The following is a 10,764-nucleotide window of genomic DNA, read 5'->3' as shown; positions in this document are numbered from 1 at the left end:
AATACACTGTACTTGCTGGGAACAGACGCAAGTGCTCTTTGCACTTTGTATGGAAATGGGAGCGAAATAGTGACTTTGCTTATCAGAAAAAAAATCTAGCTCATAGGATGAGAAACTGCATGTGATTCAATTCCGTTTATGTATGGGAAACACTAGCTCGCCTTAGAGGAAACACACTCTGCTTTTGAGAAAAGAGCACTCTTTTACTCTACTGTGTATTCTACTAGGCCAGAACAGTGAGATTGCTCAGAACAAAAAAACTGTGCTTCCTACACACACGGGACTTGTCTAGTTCAACTCTGTTTAGGAAACTGACAAGAAAGGTAGCTTCTCTTCAGTCCAATACACTATATTTGCTGGGAACAGACGCGAGTGGTATTTGAACTGTGTATGGCTGTGGAAGCGTAATAGTGACTTTATTTACCAAAAAACAACTCTTGCTCATAGGACCAGAAACTGAATGTGATTAACCTCCATTAATGAATTGGAAAGAAACATTAGCTGGCCTTACAAGAAACACACTCTCCTTTTGAGAAAAAAGTACTCTTCTGCTCTACTGTGTTTCCTATAAGGCCAGAACAGTGAGCTTGCTCAGTACAAAGAACTGTGCTTCCTAAAAACACGATCCATATCTAGTTCAACTCTGCTTAAGGAAACTGACAAGAACAATAGCTTCTCTTCAGTCCAATACAGTGTACTTGCTGGAAACAGACACGAGTGCTATTTGCACTGTGTATGGCAATGGGAGCCCAATAGTATCTTTCCTTACCAGAATACAACTCTTGATCATAGGACCAGAAACTGCATGTGATTCAACTCCGTCTATGAATGGGAAACAAACACTGCCTCGCCTTACAAGAAACACACCCTGCTTTTGAGAAAAGAGTACTCTTCTACTCTACTGTGTTTCCTATAGGGCTAGAGCAGTGTGATTGCTCAGAACAAAAGAACTGTGCTTCCTACAACCACGAGACATATCTAGTACAACTTTGCTTAGGAAAATGACAAGAAAGGTAGCTTCTCTTCAGTCTAATACACTGTACTTGCTGGGAACAGATGAGAGTGCTATTTGCACTGTGTATGGCTAAGGAGGCACAAAAGTGACTTTCCTTAGCAGAAAACAACTCTTGATAATGGGACCAGAAACTGCATGTGATTCAACACAGTTTATGAATGGGAAACAAACACTAGCTTGCCTTACAAGAAACACACTCTGCTTTTGAGAAAAGAACACTCTTCTACTCTACTGTGTTTTCTACAGGGCCAGAACAGTGAGCTTGCTCAGAATAAAGAACTGTGCTTCCTACAAACACGGGCCATATCTAGTTCAATTCTGCTTAGGAAACTGACAAGAACAGTAGCTTTTCTTCAGTCTAATACACTGTACTTGCTGAAAAGCGATGCTAGTGCTATTTGCACTGTGTATTGCAGTGGGAGCACAATAGTGACTTTCCTTACCAGAAAACAACTCTTGCTCATAGGACCAGAAACTGCGTGTGATTCAACTCCGTTTATGAATGGGAAACTAACACTAGCTCGCCTAAAACGCAACACACTCTGCTTTTGAGAAAAGAGCAGTCTTCTACTCTAATGTGTTTTCTATAGGGCCAGAACAGTGAGCCTGCTTAGAACAAAAGAACTGTGCTAACAACACACACGGGCCATATCTAGTTCAACTCTGCTTAGGAAACTGACAAGTACAGTAGCTTCTCTTCAGTCCAATACACTGTTCTTGCTGGGAACAGACGCGCGTGCTCTTTGCACTGTGTATGGCAATGGGAACACAGTAGTGACTTTCCTTGACAGAAAACAACTCTAGCTCCTAACCGGAAACTGAATGTGACTCAGCTCGATTTATGAATGGAAAACAAACACTAGCTTGCCTTACAAGAAACACACTCTGCTTTTGAGAAAAGAGCACTTTTCTACTCTACTGGGTTTCCAATAAAACCAGATCAGTGAGATTGCTCAGAACAAAGAACTGTGCTTCCTACACACAAGGGCCATATCTAGTTTAACTCTGCTAGAGAAACTGACAAGAACAGTTGCTTCTCTTCAGTCCAATATACTGTACATGCTGGGAACAGACACGAGTGCTATTTGCACTGTGTATGGCAATGGGAACGCAAGTATGACTTTCCTTGGCAGAAAACAACTCTTGCTCATAGGACCAGAAACTGCATTGATTCAACTCCATTTATGAATGGGAAACAAATACTAGCTCGCCTTAAAAGAAACACACTCTGCTTTTGAGAAAAGAGCACTCTTCTCCTCTTCTGTGTTGACGATAGGGCGAGAACAGTGAGCTTGCTCAGAACAAAAGAACTGTGCTTCCTACACCAATGGACCATATCTAGTTCAATGATGCTTAGGAAACTGACAAGAACAGTAGCTTCTCTTCTGTCCAATACACTGTACTTGCTGGGAACAGACGCGAGTGCTATTTGCACTGTGTGTGGCAATGGGAGCACAATAGTGACTTTCCTAGAAACTGCATGTGATTCAGCTCTGTTTATGAATGGGAAACAAACACTAGCTCGCCCTTCAAAAAACACACTCTGCTTTTGAGAAAAGAGTACTCTTCTACTTTACTTTGTTTCCTATAGGGTCAGAAGAGTGAGCTTGCAAAGTAAAAAAGAACTGTGCTTCGTACACACACGGGCATCATCTAGTTCAACTCTGCTTAGGAAACTGACAAGAATAGTAGCCTCTCTTCAGTCCAAAACACAGTACTTGCTGGGAACAGATGCCAGTGCTGTTTCCACTGTGTATGTCAATGGGAGCTCAATAGTGACTTTCCTTAACAGAAAAATACTCTAGCACATAGGACCAGAAACTGCATGTGATTCAACTCCGTTTATGCATGGGAAAAAAACACTAGCTAGCCTTACAAGAAACACTCTCTGCTTTTGAGGAAAGAGCACTCTAATACTCTACTGTGTTTCCTATTGGGCCAGAGCAGTGTGATTGCTCAGAACAAAAGAACTGTGCTTCCTATACACATGGGCCATATCTAGTTCACTTCAGATTAGGACACTCACCAGAACAGTAGCTTCTCTTCAGTCCAATATACTGTACTTGCTTGGAACAGACGCCAGTGCTATTTGCACTGTGTATGGCAATGGGAGCTCAGTAGTGACTTTCCTTACCAGAAAACAACTCTTGCGTATAGGACCAGAAACTGCATGTGATTCAACTCCGTTTATGAATGGGATACAAACACTAGCTTGCCTTTCAAAAACACACTCTGCTTTTGAGAAAAGAGCTCTCTTCTACTCTACTGTGTTTTCTATAGTGCAAGAAGAGTGAGCTTCCTCAGAACAAAAGAACTTTGCTTTCTACACATCGGGCCATATCTAGGTTAACACTGTTTAGGAAACTGACAAGAACAGTAGCTTCTCTTCAGTCCAATACACTGTACTTGCTGAAAACAGATGCTAATGCTATTTCTACTGTGTTTGGCAATGGGAGCGCAATAATGACTATCTTTACCAGAATAAAACTCTTGCGCATAGGATCAGAAAGTGCATTTGATTAAACTTTGTTTATGAATGGCAAACAAACACTAGCTTGCCTTATAAGAAACACACTCTGCTTTTGATAAAAGAGCATTCTTCGACTCTACTATTTCTATAGGGCCAGAACAGAGAGCTTTTTCAGAACAAAAAAACTGTGCTTCCTACACACACGGGCCATATCTAGTTCAACTCTGCTTAGGAAACTGACAATAACAGTAGCTTCTCTTCAGTCCAATACACTGTACTTGCTGGGAACAGACGCAAGTGCTCTTTGCACTTTGTATGGAAATGGGAGTGAAATAGTGACTTTCCTTATCAGAAAAAAAATCTAGCTCATAGGATGAGAAACTGCATGTGATTCAATTCCGTTTATGTATGGGAAACACTAGCTCGCCTTAGAGGAAACACACTCTGCTTTTGAGAAAAGAGCACTCTTTTACTCTACTGTGTATTCTACTAGGCCAGAACAGTGAGATTGCTCAGAACAAAAAAACTGTGCTTCCTACACACACGGGTATTGTCTAGTTCAACTCTGTTTAGAAAACTGACAAGAACGGTAGCTTCTCTTCAGTCCAATACACTATATTTGCTGGGAACAGACGCGAGTGGTATTTGAACTGTGTATGGCTGTGGAAGCATAATAGTGACTTTATTTACCAAAAAACAACTCTTGCTCATAGGACCAGAAACTGAATGTGATTAACCTCCATTAATGAATTGGAAAGAAACATTAGCTGGCCTTACAAGAAACACACTCTCCTTTTGAGAAAAAAGTACTCTTCTGCTCTACTGTGTTTCCTATAAGGCCAGAACAGTGAGCTTGCTCAGTACAAAGAACTGTGCTTCCTAAAAACACGATCCATATCTAGTTCAACTCTGCTTACGAAACTGACAAGAACAATAGCTTCTCTTCAGTCCAATACAGTGTACTTGCTGGAAACAGACACGAGTGCTATTTGCACTGTGTATGGCAATGGGAGCCCAATAGTATCTTTCCTTACCAGAATACAACTCTTGATCATAGGACCAGAAACTGCATGTGATTCAACTCCGTCTATGAATGGGAAACAAACACTGGCTCGCCTTACAAGAAACACACTCTGCTTTTGAGAAAAGAGCACTCCTCTACTCTACTGTGTTTCCTATAGGGCCAAAACAGTGAGATTGCTCAGAACAAAAAAATTGTGCTTCCTACACACACGGGCCATATCTAGTTAAACTCTTCTAAGGAAACTGACAAGAACAGTAGCTTCTATTCAGTCCAATACACTGAATTCCTGGGAACAGTCGTGAGTGACATTTGCACTGTGTATGGCAATGCGAGCACAATAGTGAATTTTCTTACCAGAAAACAACAATTGCATATAGGACCAGAAATTTCATGTGATGCAACTCCATTTATGAATAGGAAACAAACACTGGCTTGCCTTATAAGAAACACACTCTGCTTTTGAGAAAAGAGCACTCTTCTACTCTACTGTGTTTCCTATAAGACCACACAGCGAGGTTGCTCAGAACAAAAGAACTTTGCTTCCTACACATCGGGCCATATCTAGGTTAACACTGCTTAGGAAACTGACAAGAACAATAGCTTCTATTCAGTCCTATACACTGTACTTGCTGAAAATAGACGCGAGTGCTATTTCCACTGTGTATTGCAATGGAGCACAATAGTGACTTTTCTTACCAGAAAACAACTCTTGCATGTAGGACCAGAAACTGCATGTGATTCAACTCCATTTCTGACTGGGAAACAAACACTAGCTCTCCTTACAAGAAACACACTCTGCTTTTGAGAAAAGAGCACTCTTCCATTCTACTGTATTTCCTATAGGGCCAGAAGGGTGAGCTTGCTCAGAACAAAAGAACTGTGCTTTCTACACACACGGACCATATCTAGTACAACTTTGCTTAGGAAACTGACAAGAAAGGTAGCTTCTCTTCAGTCCAATACACTGTAGTTGCTGGGAACAGATGGGAGTGCTATTTGTACTGATCATGGCAATAGGAGCACAATAGTGACTTTCCTTAACAGAAAACAACTGTTGCTCATAGGACCGCAAACTGCATGTGATTCAGCATCTTTTATGAATGGGAAACAAACACTATCTTGCCTTACAAGAAATACACTGTGCTTTTGAGAAAAGAGCACTCCTCCTCTCAACACTGTTTCCTTTGGCGCCAGAACAGTGAGCTTGTTCAGAACAAAAGAACCATGCTTCCTACACACTCAGGCCATATCTAGTTCAACTCTGCTTCGGAATCTGACAAGAATGGGAGCTTCTCTACAGTCCAATACACTGTGCTTGCTGAGAACAGACGAGAGGGCTATTTGTACTGTTTATGGCAAAGGGAGCGCAATAGTGACTTTCCATACCAGAAAACAACTCTTGCATGTAGGACCAGAAACTGCATGTGATTCAACTCCAGTTATGAATGGGAAACAAAAACTGGCTCGCTTTAGAGGAAACAAACTCTGCTTCTGAGAAAAGAGCACTCTTCTACTCTACTGTGTTTCCTAATGGCCAGAACACTGATCTTGCTTACAAAAAAAGAACTGTGCTAACTACACACACGGCCATATCTAGTTCAACTCTGCTTAGGAAACTCACAATAATAGTAGCTTCTCTTCTGTCCAATACACTGTACTTGCTGGGAACAGACGCGAGTGCAATTTGTACTGTTTATGGCAATGGGAGCGCAATAGTGACTTTCCTTACCAGAAAACAACTCTTGCTTGTAGGACCAGAAACTGCATGTGATTCTACTCCGATTATGAATGGGAAACAAACACTGGCTCGCCTTAGAGGACACACACTCTGCATTGAGAAAAGAGCACTCTTCTACTCTACTGTGTTTTCTATGGGGCCAGAACAGTGAGCTTGCTCAGAACAAAAGAACTGTGCTTCTTACACACACGGGCCATATCTACTTCAACTCTGCTTAGGAAACTGACAAGAACAGTAGCTTCTCTTCAGTCCAAAGCATTGTACTTGCTGGAAAAAGACGCAAGTGCAATTTGTACTATGTATGTCCATTGGTGTATAATAGTGACTTTCCTTACGAGAAAACAACTCTTGCTCATAGGAACAGAAACTGCAGGTGATACAACTCCATTTATGAATGGGAAACAAACAGTAGCTCGTCTTATAAGAAACACACTCTGATTTTGAGAAAAGAGCACTTTTCTACTTTACTGTGTTTGCTATAGTGTCAGAAGAGTGATCTTGCTCAGAACAAAAGAACTGTGCTTCCTACACACACGGGCCATATCTAGTTCAACTCGGCTTAGGAAACTGACAAGAACAGTTGCTGAGAACAGACGCAAGTGCTCTTTGCACTGGGTATGGCAATGTGCCAGCATAGAGACTTTCTTTACTAGAAAAAAAACTCTTGCTCATAGTATGAGAAACTGCATGTGTTTCAACTCTGTTTATGAGTGGGAAACAAACACTAGCTTGCCTTACAGAAACACACTCTGCTTTTGAGAAAAGAGCACTTTTCTACTCTACTGGGTTTCCAATAAAACCAGATCAGTTAGATTGCTCAGAACAAAGAACTGTGCTTCCTACACACAAGGGCCATATCTAGTTTAACTCTGCTAGAGAAACTGACAAGAACTGTTGCTTCTCTTCAGTCCAATATACTGTACATGCTGGGAACAGACACGAGTGCTATTTGCACTGTGTATGGCAATGGGAATGCAAGTATGACTTTCCTTGGCAGAAAATAACTCTTGCTCATAGGACCAGAAACTGCATTGATTCAACTCCATTTATGAATGGGAAACAAATACTAGCTCGCCTTAAAAGAAACACACTCTGCTTTTGAGAAAAGAGCACTCTTCTCCTCTTCTGTGTTGACCATAGGGCGAGAACAGTGAGCTTGCTCAGAACAAAAGAACTGTGCTTCCTACACCAATGGACCATATCTAGTTCAATTATGCTGAGGAAACTGACAAGAACAGTAGCTTCTATTCAGTCCAATACACTGAATTCCTGGGAACAGTCGTGAGTGACTTTTGCACTGTGTATGGCAATGCAAGCACAATAGTGAATTTCCTTACCAGAAAACAACAATTGCATATAGGACCAGAAATTTCAGGTGATGCAACTCCATTTATGAATAGGAAACAAACACTGGCTTGCCTTATAAGAAACACACTCTGCTTTTGAGAAAAGAGCACTCTTCTACTCTACTGTGTTTACTATAATACCACACAGCGAGGTTGCTCAGAACAAAAGAACTTTGCTTCCTACACATCGGGGCATATCTAGGTTAACACTGCTTAGGAAACTGACAAGAACAATAGCTTCTCTTCAGTCCTATACACTGTACTTGCTGAAAATAGACGCGAGTGCTATTTCCACTGAGTATTGCAATGGAGCACAATAGTGACTCTTCTTACCAGAAAACAACTCTTGCATGTAGGACCAGAAACTGCATGTGATTCAACTCCGTTTATGAATGGGAAACAAACACCAGCTCTCCTTACAAGAAACACACTCTGCTTTTGAGAAAAGAGCACTCTTCCATTCTACTGTATTTCCTATAGGGCCAGAAGAGTGAGCTTGCTCAGAACAAAAGAACTGTGCTTTCTACACACACGGACCATATCTAGTACAACTTTGCTTAGGAAACTGACAAGAAAGGTAGCTTCTCTTCAGTCCAATACACTGTAGTTGCTGGGAACAGATGGGAGTGCTATTTGTACTGATCATGGCAATAGGAGCACAATAGTGACTTTCCTTAACAGAAAACAACTGTTGCTCATAGGACCGCAAACTGCATGTGATTCAGCATCTTTTATGAATGGGAAACAAACACTATCTCGCCTTACAAGAAATACACTGTGCTTTTGAGAAAAGAGCACTCTTCTACTCAACACTGTTTCCTTTGGCGCCAGAACAGTGAGCTTGTTCAGAACAAAAGAACCGTGCTTCCTACACACATGGGCCATATCTAGTTCAACTCTGCTTTGGAATCTGACAAGAATGGTAGCTTCTCTACAGTGCAATACACTGTGCTTGCTGAGAACAGACGAGAGTGCTATTTGTACTGTTTATGGAAAAGGGAGCGCAATAGTGACTTTCCTTACCAGAAAACAACTCTTGTATGTAGGACCAGAAACTGCATGTGATTCAACTCCAGTTATGAATGGGAAACAAAAACTGGCTCGCTTTAGAGAAAACAAACTCTGCTTTTGAGAAAAGAGCATTCTTCTACTTTATTGTGTTTCCTATATGGCAGAAACAGTGACCTTGCTTACAAAAAAAGAACTGTGCTAACTACACACACGGCCATATCTAGTTCAACTCTGCTTAGGAAACTGACAATAATAGTATTTTCTCTTCAGTCCAATACACTGTACTTGCTGCGAACAGACGTGAGTGCTATTTGCACTGTGTATGGCAATGGGAGCGCAATAGTGACTTTCCTTACCAGAAAACAAGTCTTGCTCATAGGACCAGAAACTGCACGTGATTCAACTCCGTTTATGAATGGGAAACAAACTAGCTCGTCTTACAAGAAACACACTCTGCTTTTGATAAAAGAGCAATCTTCGACTCTACTGTATTTCCTATAGGGCCAGAACAGTGAGCTTTTTTAGAAGAAAAAAATTGTGCTTCCTACACACACGGGGCATATCTAGTTCAACTCTGCTTAGGAAACTGACAAGAACATTAGCTTCTCTTCAGTCCAATACACTGTACTTGCTGGGAAGAGACGCAAGTCCAGTTTGCACTACTTATGGCAATGGGAGCACAATAGTAACTTTCCTTACCAGAAAACAATTCTTGCTCATAGGAACAGATACTGCATGTGATTAAACTCCATTTATGAATGGGAAACAAACAGTATCTCATCTTATAAGAAACACACTCTGTTTTTGAGAAAAGAGCACTCTTCTTCTCTACTGTGTTACTTATAGGCCCAGAACAGTGAGCTTGTTCAGAACCAAACAACTGTGCTTCCTACACACACGGACCATATCTAGTACAACTTTGCTTAAGATACTGACAAGAAAGGTAGCTTCTCTTCAGTCCAATACACTGTACTTGCTGGGTACAGTCGAAAGTGCTATTTGTACTGTTTGGTGCAATGGGAGCACAATACATACTTTTCTTACCAAAAAAAAACAACTATTGATCATAGGACCTGAAACTGCATGTGATTCAACTCCTTTTATGAGTGGAAAACAAACACTATCTTGCCTTACAAGAAACACACTCTGCGTTTGAGAAAAGAACACTCTTCTATTCTACTGTGTTTCCTATAGGGCCAGAACAGTGAGCTTGTTCAAATTAAAGAACTGTGCTTCCTACACACATGGGCCTTATTTATTTAAACTCTGCTTAGGAAAATGACATGAAAGGTAGCTTCTCTAAAGTCCAATACACTGTACTTGCTGGGAAGAGACGGAAGTGCAATTTGCAATATGTATGGCGATGGGAGTGCAATAGTGACTTTCCTTACCAGAAAACAATCTTGCTCATAGGACCAGAAACTGCATGTGTTTCAACTCCAATTATGAATGGGAAACAAAAACTGTCTCACTTTAGAGGAAACACACTCTGCTTTTGAGAAAAGAGCACTCTTCTACTCTACTGTGTTTCCTAATGGCCAGAACAGTGAGCCTGCATACAAAAAAAAACTGTGCTAACTACACACACGGCCATATCTAGTTCAACTCTGCTTATGAAACTAACAATAACAGTAGCTCCTTTTCTGTTCAATACACTGTACTTGCTGGGAACAGACACGATTGCTATTTGTACTTTGTATGGCAATGAGAGTGCAATAGTTACTTTCCTTACCAGAAAAAAAATCTTGCTCATAGAAACAAAAGTACATGTGATTCAACTCCTTTTATGAATGAGAAAAAAAAAACACTAGCTTGCCTTACAAGAAACACTCTGTTTTTGAGAAGAGAACTCTTCTATTCTACTGTGTTTCCTATAGGGCCAGAGCAGTGAGCTAGCTAAGAACAAAGAACTGTGCTTCCTGCACACAGACCAAATCTAGTTTAACTCTGCTTAGGAAATTGACAAGAACAGTAGCTTCTCTTCAGTCCAATACTTGCTGTGAACAGATGGGAGTGCTATTTGCACTATTTATGGCAATGGGAGCGCAATAGGAACTTTCCTTACCAGAAAACAACTCTTGCTCAAAGGATCAGAAACTGCATGTGATTCAACTCTGTGTGAGAATGGGAAACTAACACTAGCTCTCCTTACAAGAAACA

The sequence above is a fragment of the Peromyscus eremicus genome, chromosome 14, assembly GCF_949786415.1.
Source record: "Peromyscus eremicus chromosome 14, PerEre_H2_v1, whole genome shotgun sequence".
NCBI classification, from domain to species: domain Eukaryota; kingdom Metazoa; phylum Chordata; class Mammalia; order Rodentia; family Cricetidae; genus Peromyscus; species Peromyscus eremicus.
Note: the sequence above shows the minus strand (reverse complement) of the source record.